Raw genomic sequence first — 14361 nt, forward strand, 5'->3', positions numbered from 1 at the left:
CAATTTGAAATGTAGTATAGTATTATTGATTCGCTATCTCTTTCCTCATGTGCAGGCACCACAGGACCTTAGGTATTCACGGTTACGACCACTAGCATCTATCTAACTAACTGTGACTTTATCAGTGGACGTAACCGTGGATAACTAAGGTTCTGCAGTGCCTGCACAGGAGGTAAGAGAGATGGCGAATCAAAAATACTATACTACATTTCTAATTGGAGGTATTTGATAATATTATTATTATTACACCTACTATATAATGGGATAGAATCTTGGAGATGGGAATACTCCTTTAAGGGGCGATCTGTAAATCGGCCCCTATGCTACCTCAAAGAGAGGGAGAGGTCCTAGAAAATATTAAGAAAATGTCGCTCTCCCCAAGCAGCTCTTTACCCCTCCCTTACTGACCATTTGTCAATACAAGAAGCTCTCCATGTAAATCGCAGCACACATGAGAGGTGGCAAACCCAATTAACAGAGACCTGCGATAAATTTACACCTAGGTGAGAAGCACGTACTCCCGGGCTTCAAAAGAATTCTCTCTCACCCCCCAGGGCCTCCCCCTTTTGCTGAACAACAATCTTCAGTCTGTCCGGCACCGACGCGAAATATGAAATATCTAAAGTTCTATTCCTCTGATAATAATGGGACCCATATTTTTAGTTGCAGGGTCAGCTAAGGAATAATATGCATAATTTTCCGTAGCTGTATGCCACTCCGGAGAGCGGTAATGCAAAAGTACAAAATAACAGACCACAGCTATGTCATGTGTGGTCTCTAAAGAAAGGTAAATTCATAATGGAAATATATGGTATCACTTTCGGGCTTCTGCGATCAACCAGCGATAAGTTATCACAGAAGCCAGATATTTTAATAAAAATATGAAGGCTGGAGACCAGCCCACGTGATGTCATTACAGGGGGTATGTGGGCAGGTCTCCCCCTTTGGCATAAAAGACCCCACCGAAAATGGGTCAGTACTCATTGCAGGGGGGGGGGGGGTATAGATGCTATAAGTAAGGGGTCCCGTTCGATAATGGTCAAATCAAGTGGAGCACCCCCCCTCTCCAGCTGGACTGAATCGTCTCTGCGATCTGTCGAGTAAGTCTTCTATTAATCCTTTTTATTTTGTGTAACTGTATATTCTGTACTGTATTGTCTCCATTTGTAAAATCTTTGTATATTTTTCATAAACACTGTCTCCCTTTTGGATTATATATAAAATGTAATAATTCTGTTTCTTTTGCTATGTAATCGTTCCCTCCCCCGAAGCCATAGGTTACCAGAAAGCAGGCGTCTGATCAGGTCTGTATTGTATTTTAATAGCTGGTCGGTGGTGGCAGCGAATAATAATAAGTGGGTTACCGTGAAGCTGGCAGTGACCGTACTGGGCCGTATACATATATTCCATGCGTTGGACTCCGGAGGTGTGTACGCCAAACGCTCACTGCGCGCTTGCCGATACCTACTTAGTAATCGGGATCGTGTGTGCGCGAATCCCTGCTCAATCCTGACAAAGTGACGGCTAGCAATGGGATATTGTGTGATCTCCCCGGAGTCGTCCCTGACAAAATGGTTGGCAGCGGTGGGATATTATATGATCTCCCCGGTGTCGTCATTGACGTCCCTGACAAATACACAAAGTCATTTGAACAGTTTTGGGTGGAGGAGAATGTTGTGGTCTAGAGGCAAAAATGGTGATCACACGATTATGATACGGCCGGGCTACACGACCAATAAAGTAGCCACAGCCGGTGACTGAGAAGAATCTGTGACTTCTCTACATTTAGTGGTTACTACTCACCTGGGTAGTTATATGTAGGAATCTCCTCTTTACACTTCTCATCACCCCTCACATATGTCTCTGTGGTATTAATATGGGTCAGATCTTCACCCTGAAACAAATATTGTAAAAGTCACAGACAGATGGAGGGGTCACATTTAAGAAGAGCGCTAATCCTTCCATCTCCACCAGTCTCATTACACTAGTATAAACATATAATAATGGTGGATAAATCAAGACTGAGCACAAGACCTTCACAGCCGTCTACACATCATAGGGGAGATCTCATGATACCTTCTCTCCATCTACCTGATGATCCTGAGGAACATTGGGATCTTCTTGTTTACAGTCCTGTGGAAGAAGAGGACGGGGACATCTCTCTGGTGTTGTTCTCTTACTGGATAGATCTGGAGGAAACACATACAGGGACTGAATTCATTATTTACATATAGACAATTATAGGCCGTGTGTATTCAGTCCTGTCTATTACCTGGTGATGTGAGGGGCTGGGGAACCTCCATCATGACGTCCTTGTACAGATCTTTGTGTCCTTCTAAAAACTCCCACTCCTCCATGGAGAAATAGACAGCGACATCCTGACACCTTAAAGGAACCTGACACAAACAATGATACAGTTATCCCACTGATCCCTTACGTTACTGTATAATGTCCCAGCATTCACAGCAGTGTCACCTCTCCAGTCAGCAGCTCAATCATCTTGTAGGTGAGTTCTAGGATCTTCTGGTCATTGATGTCCTCATGTATCAGGGGGTGAGGTGGAGGCCCCGTGATTGGGCTCAGGGGTCTTCCCCATCCCTCAGACACAGGGTCCTGACAGCGCTCACTAGAGGTCTTCTTCACTACTGTGTAATCCTGGTTATGGAGAGACACATTAATAAATCTCACTACAGACATTTCCAGAGTCCTCACCTCTCCAGTTCTGTCCATCTGTTATTCCCATAGATAAGAATGATGTAATGTGACGTCATCAGAATCTCTCACCTCTCCAGTAAGCCGGAAGAGGATCTCTAGGGTGAGGTGTAATATCCTCTCCGCCATCTTGTCTCTGTCCATATCCATCTTTGATGGGTAAATCAGGAAAATTTTCTTATATAGAAGATCTTCTCTGAAAGCATCCGATATTGTCGAGACCTGAATGAGAAGAAGAGGAGCCGATGTAACATCATAAAGAGTCCTGTGCAATAATACAATTACTGGAGATAAGGGAAACATATGAGGAGATATATTATTTTACAGTAGTTTTCTTCTTTACATCTACTAATAAAACCTATATATTTTAGGTCACAGACAACAAGCAGTTTCTTCCTCGGAATCTGCAGCTGAATACATTTCTCACATACCCATCATCCATAACGCTAATTCACATCTCATTTATAGTCACTGGAATCAGCATTAGCAATACTGCGGAAATATTCATTACACGTGAAATGAGAAATAACTACTTCATGATGAGGATGACATCTTCATCTTCTACTACGGCTTTAGAAACATATTTGGCCAGAGTCCGTCACTGACTACATCACCACCGGCCGTCTATATGAATGTTTCCCGTCTCCCCCGGACTTTAATCTTCTATCACATTACATCTCATCTCTGATTCACACACAGAAATTTCAGGCTTTTATAAAAGCTTTTTTGTTTGCACAAACACCATGGACAGAAATTACTTGACACCTAAGTCTACATATACAGTGTTTATGGGGTTTATTTCTGGCCTTAGGCTTTCCTATATTACAATAAAAACACCAGAAAAAAGCAGATATTAAAAAGTTTCAAAAGAAAATTGGCGCCAACAAGTCTTGTAATAAGAAAAAAACATGCAAAAAGCATAAGACAGATTGTTATTTTTTAACATGTTAAACATTTGTTTAAAAAAATTAACTCTATAGGACACCAGAACATAGATGTAGCGAAATCTCTGCAATTTCCTGGACGCCAAACCGGAGCCATCAATCCATAAACTCCATAACTTATCATATTTAGAGATAAAAAGAGATGTTAGGTATATGCCTTTTTCCAAGTTTACTAGCCAATCAACTTTGTCTATAAATTCTGACATCACAGGTTCCTGATCTACTATCCATTTTTAGGCTATTAATTTCCTTGCCATATATAACATACGTGCCACCGCTATTTTACGATGCTCATCGATAGTCAGATCTTCAACATACCTTAGTACACATAGTAATGGTGAAAGTTCTGCATTGTATAAACCCTGCTATTGATTGCTAGAACTTCTGTTCAAAAGGACACTAAGATAGGACAATTCCATATCATATGAAGCATGTCTGCTGAGTAAGTTGCATCTAGGACAAAAAAAAAAACTTGAACAAAATCCTATGTAATATAAAAATTGAGGTGTTCTATATACAGGCGCTTCTCACAAAATTAAAATATCATCAAAAAGTTTATTTCAGTTTGCCAATATAAAAAGTGAAACTCATATACAGTGGGTACGGAAAGTATTCAGAGCCCTTTAAATTTTTCACTCTGTTTCATTGCAGCAATTTGGTAAATTCTAAAAAGTTCATTTTTTTTCTCATTAAAGTACACTCTGCACCCCATCTTGACTGAAAAAAACAGAAATGTAGAAATTTTTGCAAATTTATTAAAAAAGAAAGACTAAAATATCACATGGTCATAAGTATTCAGACCCTTTGCTCAGACACTCATATTTAAGTCACATGCTGTCCATTTCCTTGTGATCCTCCTTGAGATGGTTCTACTCCTTCATTGGAGTCCAGCTGTGTTTAATTAAACTGATAGGACTTGATTTGGAAAGGCACACACCTGTCTATATAATACCTCACAGCTCACAGTGCATGTCAGACCAAATGAGAATCATGAGCTCAAAAGGAACTGCCCAAGGAGCTCAGAGACAGAATTGTGGCAAAGCACAGATCTGGCCAAGGTTACAAAAGAATTTCTGCAGTACTCACGGTTCCTAAGAGCACAGTGGCCTCCATAATCCTTAAATGGAGGACGTTTGGGACCACCAGAAGTCTTCCTTGATCTGGCCGTCCAGCCAAACTGAGCAATCGTGGGAGAAGAGTCTTGGTGAGAGAGGTAAAGAAGAATCCCAAGATCACTGTGGCTGAGCTCCAAAAATGCAGTAGGGAGATGGGAGAAAGTTCCACAAAGTCAACTATTACTGCAGCCCTCCACCAGTCGGGCCTTTATGGCAGAGTGGCCTGACGGAAACCTCTTCTCAGTGCAAGACATATGAAAGCCCGCATAGAGTTTGCTCAAAAAACACATGAAGGACTCCCAGACTATGAGAAATAAGATTCTCTGGTCTGAGGAGACATTGATAGAACTTTTTGGTGATAATTCTAAGCAATATGTGTGGAGAAAACCAGGCACTGCTCATCACCTGCCCAATACAATCCCACCAGTGAAACATGGTGGTGGCAGCATCATGCTATGGGAGTGTTTTTCAGCTGCAGGGACAGGACGACTGGTTGAAGGAAACACGAATGCGGCCAAGTACAAAAATATCCTGGATGAAAACCTCTTCCAGAGTGCTCTGGACCTCAGACTTGGCTGAAGGTTCACCTTCCAACAAGACAATGATCCTAAGGACACAGCTAAAATAACAAAGGAGTGGCTTCAGGACAACTCTGTGACCATTCTTGACTGGCCCAGCCAGAGCCCTGACCTAAACCCAATTGAGCATCTCAGGAGAGACCTGAAAATGGCTGTCCACCAACGCTCACCATCCAACCTGACGGAACTGGAGAGGATCTGCAAGGAAGAATGGCAGAGGATCCCCAAATCCAGGTGTGAAAAACTTGTTGCATCATTCCCAAGAAGACTCATGGCTGTACTAGCTCAAATGGGTGCTTCTACTCAATACTAAGCAAAGGGTCTGAATACTTATGACCATGTGATATTTCAGTTTTTCTTTTTTAATAAATTTGCAAAAATTTCTACATTTCTATTTTTTTCAGTCAAAATGGGGTGCAGAGAGTACTTTAATGAGAAAAGGGGTCTGAATACTTTCCGTACCCACTGTATTATGTAGAGTCATTACAAACAGAGTGATCTATTTCAAGTGTTTATTTCTGTTAATGTTGATGATTATGGCTTACAGCCAATGAAAACACAAAAGTCATTATCTCATTAAATTAGAATACTTTATAACACCAGCTTAAAAATGATTTTTAAAATCGAAATGTTGGCCTACAGAAATGTCTGTTCAGTAAATGCACTCAATACTTGGTCAGGGCTCCTTTTGCATCCATTACTGCATCAATGTGGAGTGACATAGAGGCGATCAGCCTGTGGCACTGCTGAGGTGTTATGGAAGCCCAGGTTGCTTTGATAGCAACCTTCAGCTCGTCTGCATTTTTTGGGTCTGGTGTCTCTCATCTTCCTCTTGACAATACCCCATAGATTCTCTATGATGTTAAGGTCAGGCGAGTTTGCTGGCAAATCAAGCAGTGATACTGCTGTTTGATTGCTGTCGCGCCACTCGTACCCGTGACTGTGCATGCCCGTAGTTATGCGTTCCACACTGGAGTGCATTATGTGTCATTGTCCGCGATTGCGCATAACCAGACGTGTGCGTTCCACTCTGGAGAGCATCGAAGTCTCCTATCTGCGACTGCGAATGGCTGCAAGCATGCGCTCCATGCCAAAGCACATAATGGATTTGGATTATACACTTGTTCCCCTGAAATCAACCCTACCCTAATTCAAAATACCAATGATTGTCTGTCCACTGTCTCTAACATCATGTCCTCCCTCTATCTTAAACTGAATATCTCCAAAAGTGAACTTCTTGTGTTTCTCCCTCTACTAACCTAACTCTACCTGTAAGGTGGCTAATGGCCGCATAGTCGATGGGAGGCATGTATCACAGAGATGGCTGGTGTCTGTGATGTAACCCGGAGTATTTTCTCTAGTGCACGCACTAAGAGGACTAATTGGTGCACCTGTGACCTGGTTACGGGTAGCTGTGAAGATTTGGGTGGGTCTAGCTACCAACATGCCTCACCTCTGGGTGTGGTTAACAGCCTATATAATGAAGGCTGTTTGGCACATGGTCTGTGTTTGGAGGGAGAAGATCTCCTGTGTGTTGTCTCCAGACTGAGCGGTGTGCTGGATGCTTACCAGCCTGTGTGACCACAAGTCCGGTTTACCAGAGACTTTGCTAAAAGGACTGTTTTACTTTTGCTTTTGCCTGGACTAAAGGCTGTTTGTTTGCATTTTTCTTTTGACGGTTTATGAAACCAATAGACCGCTATAGACATTTAAAGAAACATGCCTCCTTTTTGCCTCTCATTGCACCTGAGTGAGTACAATCCTTACAATTGATGTTAGGCTATGTGCCCACGATGCAGAATTGAAGCAGAAAATTTCTGCAGCGTTTCTGCATCTCCCTGGCAGAAAAAACGCATGCAGATTGTACATGCGTTTTTCCTGCCAAACACATGCGGTTGTGAAGCATTCTTCACATGCATTTCCGCATGTCGGTTGACAAGCGCTTTACAAGCGTTTTTAGTATCACTTAGAAAGTGCTTGTCAACTTGGTCACACTATATAAATCCATGCAAAAGGATCCCCGAACAGATGGACTGCAGCATAGGATGCCGCTGTTCATATTACGCGTATTCAGCCTGCAGGGTCAACTGTCCACCCAGTGAGGGGCCACATGCGCGTCCCGTGAATGTGAACGGGCGGCAGATAACATTGCTGCCAGACTCCGGGAGTCTGGTGACCCTTGTGAGGGCCACTCTACCCCTCCAACTGATACCGGGAAAAAAATCAGGCGTACGGTGCATTCATGGCAATGCTAAGGACTATCCTATGGCCAGAGAGGACATTGAAACAGCCAACGGTATCGAGTCCCACGAGGTCGGCGTCATTCATGACTTGTTGAACGGTATCATTATAAGCCGAGACTTTTGTTTATTTTGGGATCTGTGGGGGAAAGGTTCAGCGTTAGATGGCGCGGTTGACACTGGTTGTGGTGATACCTCTTCAGGATTACCTGGTTTCTCAAATTGGTTTCCCTTTTGTGTTCTTGTGCGGGATGAGGAGGTAGTGTCCCCTGAGCCTGACATTCCAGAGTTAAAGGGTGACCAGCGAGAATTTTGGGTCTGCCCAACATAGGGACCTACCTCTGAAGGAAGCCTTTAATAATGTCATTGTCATAAATGGGGTTGACAAGGAGCCGGGGGCTGACACAAGGTTTCCCCATTTTATGATGAGTGGGGAGTTGTTGTAATGAAAGTGAGGGAGGAGCGTGTGGAGCAGGTAATAGTGCCGGGCCCCTATAGACGAAAGGTGTTGGACATGGCCCATCACATGGGGGGAGCATCCGGGAGTGAAAAAAAACGCAGGAACAGATGGCGCAAAGGTTCTATTGGCCCGGGTTTCACCGGGAAATATTGAAGTATTGCAGGTCTTGCCCTATGTGCCAGTTAACCGCCCCCACCTCTCACTGTTCGAAGTCCCTCGTGTCATTGCCCATTATTGAAGTGCCGTTTGAGAGAATTGCTATGGACTTGGTTGGTCCCCTAGTTAAATCTGCTTGCAGGCATCAATATATATTCGTTATCCTGGACTATGCCACACGCTATCCTGAGGCGATTCCACTGAGAAATTCCTCCGCAAAGAGTATAGCCCCCGAGTTGGTCCACGTTTTTTCTTGAACAGGCTTACCAAAGGAGATCCTGACTGACCAGGGAACTCCCTTTATGAGTAAGGTGATGAGAGAGCTATGCAAAATCCTGCAAATCTCCCAACTGAGGACTTCAGTATACCATCCTCAGACAGATGGCCTTGCGGGAAAGTTTAACAAGACTCTGAAGAGTATGCTCAGGAAGGCCATAGAAAAGGACGGTAGAGACAGGGACTGTCTCCTACGATATTTATTGTTCTCCATCCGAAAGGTTCCACAGGCTTCTACGGGTTCTCGCCATTCGAACTCCTGTATGGCTGACATCTGCAAGGTCTCCTGGATGTCGCAAAGGAAACCTGGGAAGCCGAGGTCACGCCCCACAGAAGCGCCATCGAGCAGGAGAGGATTGTGAAGGTGATGCCCATTGTAAAAGAACATCTCCTCCAGGCAAAAGAAGCTCAGGCCAGGGTCTACAACCGGTCAGCCAGGGTGAGGCAATTCAATCCGGGAGACCAAGTCCTTTTGCTAATTTCTACAGTGGAGAATAAGTTCTTGGCCGCCAAATAGCAAGGGCCATATGAGGTGGTGGAAAAAATTGGTGACGTGAACTACAAGGTTCATCAACCAGGGCGACTTAAGCCGTACCAGATATACCACGTCAACTTCATCAAGCCCTGGCAAGACAGAGAGGCTGTGGAAGCTTCATGCTTGCTGGGCAAGCCAGAAGGTGACGTTGGAGGAGTCGCAATAATGGAAACTCTAACGAAGAGCCGTGTCGGGAGTTGCTACAGAAGAGCCAGGATCTGTTTTCGGAATTGCTGGGCTGCACAGGGGTCATAGAACACGAGATTCTGATGGTGCCACATGTATGAGCGAACTTTAAGTCCTATCGGATACCCGAGGCTCGACAAGAGATGATCTCCAAAAAGGTGGCTTGTATGCTGAAGCTCGGGGTCATTGAGGAATCCAAGAGCGGGTGGTCGAGCCCGATTGTCCTGGTCCCAAAGCCCGATGGGGAATGGAGGTTCTGCAACAACTATCGGAAGTTGAATGAGGTCTCCAAGTTCGATGCATATCACATGCCACGCGTCGATGAGCTGATCGAGCGACTTGGGCCAGCAAGGAACATAACCACCTTGGATCTGACGAAGGGTTATTGGCGGATCCCTAATAGCACAGTGAGCCAAAGAGAAGACTGCGGTTTCTACGCCGGACGAATGCTTCCTGTAAGTCCGGATTCTGTTTGGACTGCATGGGACCCCTGCCACCTTACAGAGCGCTACGGATCGAATTCTTGCTCCCCATAAGCAATACGCCGCAGCATACATGAATGATATTGTTATCTTCAGCCCAGACTGGGAGAGTCATCTGGAAAAGATCCAGATGGTGTTTGATGCTCTAAGGAAGGCGGGGTTTTCAATAAACCCAAAGAAATGTTCCATGGGGAAAGAAGAAGCCAAATACCTGGGTTATGTAGTTGGTAGAGGCGAGATAAAACCCCAAATCAGTAAAGTGGAGGCAATCCAAACCTGGCAGAGACCGCTGTCAGAAAAGCAGGTTACAGCCTTCCTGGAGATCGTGGGATACTACAGGAGGTTCATCCCAAACTTTGCCATGATGGCTGCACCCCTGACTGACCTCCTTAAAGGGACGAAATCAGCTATGGCCAAGTGAACTGCAGAGGCGGAGTCGGCCTTTCAAGAAATTAAGGTGGTGCTGTGTAAGCAACCTGTCCTGGTTGCCCCCGACTTTAAGAAAGAGATTATACTCCAAACAGACGCCTAAGATGTTGGTTTGGGAGCAGTCCTTTCATAGGAGACACACGGAGAGGAGCACACAGTTCTCTACCTGAGTAGAAAGCTGTCCTGCGAGAAAAATTATTCGGTCAAAGAGAAGGAGTGCTTGGCTATAACATGGGCGGTGGACACATTACGGTATTACCTCTTAGGTCGAAAATTTGAGATTAGTATCCGACCATGCCCCATTCAGAAGGATGAGGGAAACAAAGGGAAAAAATGCCAGGCCTGGCTTTTAGCCCTACAGGATTTTAACTTCCATGTAGAACATAGAGCAAGGAAGCTACATGGCAATGCCGATGCCCTTTCGAGAATCCCCTGTCTGGTAGTAGAAGGTGCCAAGCCCCACGGCTTTAGGCAGAGGGGGGTATGTATCACAGAGATGGCTGGTCTCTGATGTAGCCCGGAGTATTTTCTCTAGTGCACGAACACACTAAGAAGCCCAATTGGTGCACCTGGGACCAGGTTATGGGTAGCTGTGAAGAGTTGGGCTGGTCTATTACCCACATACCGCACCTCTGAGTGTGGTTAACAGCATATATAATGGAGGCTGTTGTTTGATACATGGTCTGTGTTTGGAGGGAGAAGATCTCCTGTGTGTTGTCTCCAGACTGAGCGGTGTGCTGGATGCTTACCAGCCTGTGTGACCACAGATCCAGTTTACCAAAAATTTTGCTAAAAGGACTGTTTTGCTTTCTCTTTTGCCTGGACAGAAGGCTGTTTGTTTGCATTTTTCTTTTGACAGTTTATGAAGCCAATAAACCGCTATGGATATTTAAAGAAACATGCCTCCTTTTTGCCTCTCATCGCACCTGAGTGACTACAATCCCTACATACCTAACATTGAAATTACCTTGGAGGGTTCAACCATAACTCCCAAGCAGCAAGCCCGCTGCCTTGGGGTCATATTCGACACTAAACTTTCCTTTACTCCCTATATCCGATCACTCACCCGCTCTTGTCACCTGCATCTTAAAAACCTCTCCAGAATCCGACCTTTTCTCACCTTTGAAACTGCTAAAACTCTTACTGTCGCTCTTATTCACGCTCGTTTGTACTACTGCAACTCTCTTCTGATCGGTCTCTCTTACCAAACTTTCTCCTCTCCGATCCATCCTGAATGTGGCAGCCAGGGTCGTATTTCTGTCCAGCCGCTTCACCGATGCCTCCATCTTGTGCCAGTCATTATCATTATACAGGTTACCCATTCGCTACAGGGTCCAATATAAACTCATCGCTCTCACCCACAAAGCTCTCCACAGTTCTGCACTGCTTTATATCTTCTCTCTCATCTCTGTCTATCGCCTACACGTGCCCTCTGTTCTACAAATGACCAAAGACTAACATCCCCCATAATCCGAACCTCGCACCTCCGTCTCCAAGACTTCTCTCCTGCTGCACCAGTTCTCTGGAATGCTCTACCCCAGACGATCTGACTGATGCCTAGCCCCCACGTCTTCAAGCGCGCATTAAAAACCTCTCTCTTTAAAACCCTTTATCCCCGAGGGTGGTTTGCACATGAATGACTGGGCCAAGTTTTATAATTCTGACCACTGTCACTTTATGAGATAATTACTCTGGAACGCTCCAATGGATCCCCCTGATTCTGAGTATGTTTTTTCGTGACATATTGTACTTCATGATTGTGGTAAAATTTCTTCGATATCACTTGCGTTTATTTGTGAAAAAAATGGAAATTTGGTGAAAATTTAGAAAATTTAGCAATTTTCAAAATTTTTATTTTTATGCCCTTAAATCAGAGAGATATGTCACACAAAATAGTTAATAAATAACATTTCCCACATGCCTACTTTACATCAGCACAATTTTGGAACCAATATATTTTTTTTTTTTAGGGAGCTATAAGGGTTAAAAGAGGACCAGCGATTTCTAATTTTTCCAACAAAATTTACAATACCATTTTTTTAGGGACCACATCACATTTCAAGTCACTTTGAGGAGTCTTTATGACAGAAAATATCCAAAAGTGACACCATTCTAAAAACTGCACCCCTCAAAACAACATTCAAGAACTTTATTAACCCTTCAGGTGCTTCACAGGAATTTTTGGAATGTGGAAGAAAAAAAAATGTTACTTTAGACCCAATTTTTTTTTATTTTCGCAGGGGTAACAGGAAAAAAATTGACCCCAAAATTTGTTGTGCAATTTCCCCTGAGCACGCAGATACCCCATACGTGGGGAAAAAACACTGTTTGGGCGCACGGCAGGATTCGGAAGGGAAGGAGCGTCATTTGACTTTGAATGTAAAATTTGCTTGAATACTTAGCAGATGTACCCCTGTGGAAAACCCCCACAAGTGACACCATTTTGGAAACTAGACCCCTCAGGGAACTTATCTAGATGTGTGAACCCCCAAGTGCTTTACAGAAGTTTATAACATGGAGCCGTGAAAATAAAAAAATCTAATTTTTTCCACAAAAATTATATTTTAGCCCCAATTTTTTATTTTCACAAGGGTAAGAGGAGAAAATGGACCCCAAAAACTGTTGTGCAATTTCTCTTGAGTACGCCAATACCCTATATGTGGGGAAAATATAGTGTTTGGGCGCACTGCAGAGTTCAGAAGGGAAGGAGCACTGTGCAACTTTTTGAACGCAAAACTGGCTGGAATTGAGAGCGGATGCCATGTCGTGTTTGGAGAGCCCCTGATGTGCCTAAATAGTGGGAACCCCCCACAAGTGACCCCATTTTGGAAACTACACCCCTCAAGGATTTTATCAAGGGGTATAGTGAACATTTTGAACCCAGAGGTACGACACAGAATGTGATAACATTAGGTCATCATATTGGATAAGTTGTCATTAGTCTTGAGCACAAGTGCTCGCTACTTGAGTTTGCATCGGGTACTCGGGTATGCACCATGTATCGCGCATGCTTGAGTGACATGCTTGAGTCCCCGCTCGCATGTTTCATCGTTATTAGACACCCCAAAAAAAACATGCGGGGATCGCTTGTGCATGGGTTTTTTTGGCCACGAAGCATATGGGGCGGAGACTCAAGCATGTCACTCCAGCACCCGCGATACTCAGTGCATACCCGAGCACCCAATACAAACTCAAGTAGCGAGCACTTGCGCTCAACACTAGTCGCCATATCGTCATCTTTTTTTTTTTAACTTTTGAAAAAAATCCTAACCCTAGCTCAACCCTAACCCCAACCCCAACCCTAATCCTAACACAACCTTAACCCTAGAGTTTATTTTTTACGCCATTTCTCGTGCGGTATAAGTGATTAGACGACTTTATTCTTCGGGTCGGTGCGATTACAGAGATACCAGAATTATATCGGGTTTTTATGATTAACAACTGTCACTCACTAAAAGACGCATTTTTTTTGTAAAATCTAGTTTTTGCATCGCCATATTTTGAGAGCTATAATTTTTCCATATTTTGGCCGACAGAGTCATGTGAGGGCTTGTTTTTTGCGGAATGAGTTGACGTTTTTATTGGTACCAATTTATGACACATGACATTTTTTGAACGCTTTCTATTCCGATTTTTAAGAGGCAGAATAAACAAAAAACAGCAATTCCGGAATTGTTTGTATGGGTTTTTTTTTTATGCTGTTCCGCGTGTGGTAAAATTGATAAGGTAGCTTTATTCTTCGGGTCAGTACATTTACAGCAGTACCACATTTATATAGTTTTTCTATGTTTTGGCGCTTTTACACAATAAAAGCTATTTTATATAAAAAAATATTTTTTTGCATCGCTTTATTCTGAGAGCTATAACTTTTTTATTTTTTGGCTGATGGAGCTGTATGGTGGCTTGTTTTTTGCGGGACAAGATGACGTTTTCAGCGGTGCCATTTTTATTTATATTTGTCTTTTTGATAGCGTGTTATTCCATTTTTTGTTTTGCGGTATGATGATAAAGAATTGTGTTTAGCTTAGTTGTTTTTTTTTTACCGTGTTCTTTAAAGGGGTTAACTAGCGGAACAGTTTTATAGGTCAGGTCGTTTCGGACGCGGCGATACAAAATATGTGTACTTTTATTGGTTTTTTTTTCATAATAATATTTATTGATAGGTACATTATATTTTTATTTCTGGTGGATTTTTTAACACTTTTTGGACTTTTATTCTGTGTCCCAATATGGGACTTTCACTTCTTT

At 43.4% G+C, this 14361-nt stretch overlaps 1 pseudogene; it reads right to left on the reverse strand.

Annotated features, from left to right (window-relative positions):
• LOC141182628 (uncharacterized) overlaps positions 1–14361 on the reverse strand; it is a 47386-nt pseudogene that overhangs the window by 16565 nt on the left and 16460 nt on the right.

The sequence above is a fragment of the Phyllobates terribilis genome, unplaced genomic scaffold (genome assembly GCF_046119375.1).
Source record: "Phyllobates terribilis strain yellow unplaced genomic scaffold, ASM4611937v1 Scaffold_35__1_contigs__length_13245226, whole genome shotgun sequence".
NCBI lineage: Eukaryota > Metazoa > Chordata > Amphibia > Anura > Dendrobatidae > Phyllobates > Phyllobates terribilis.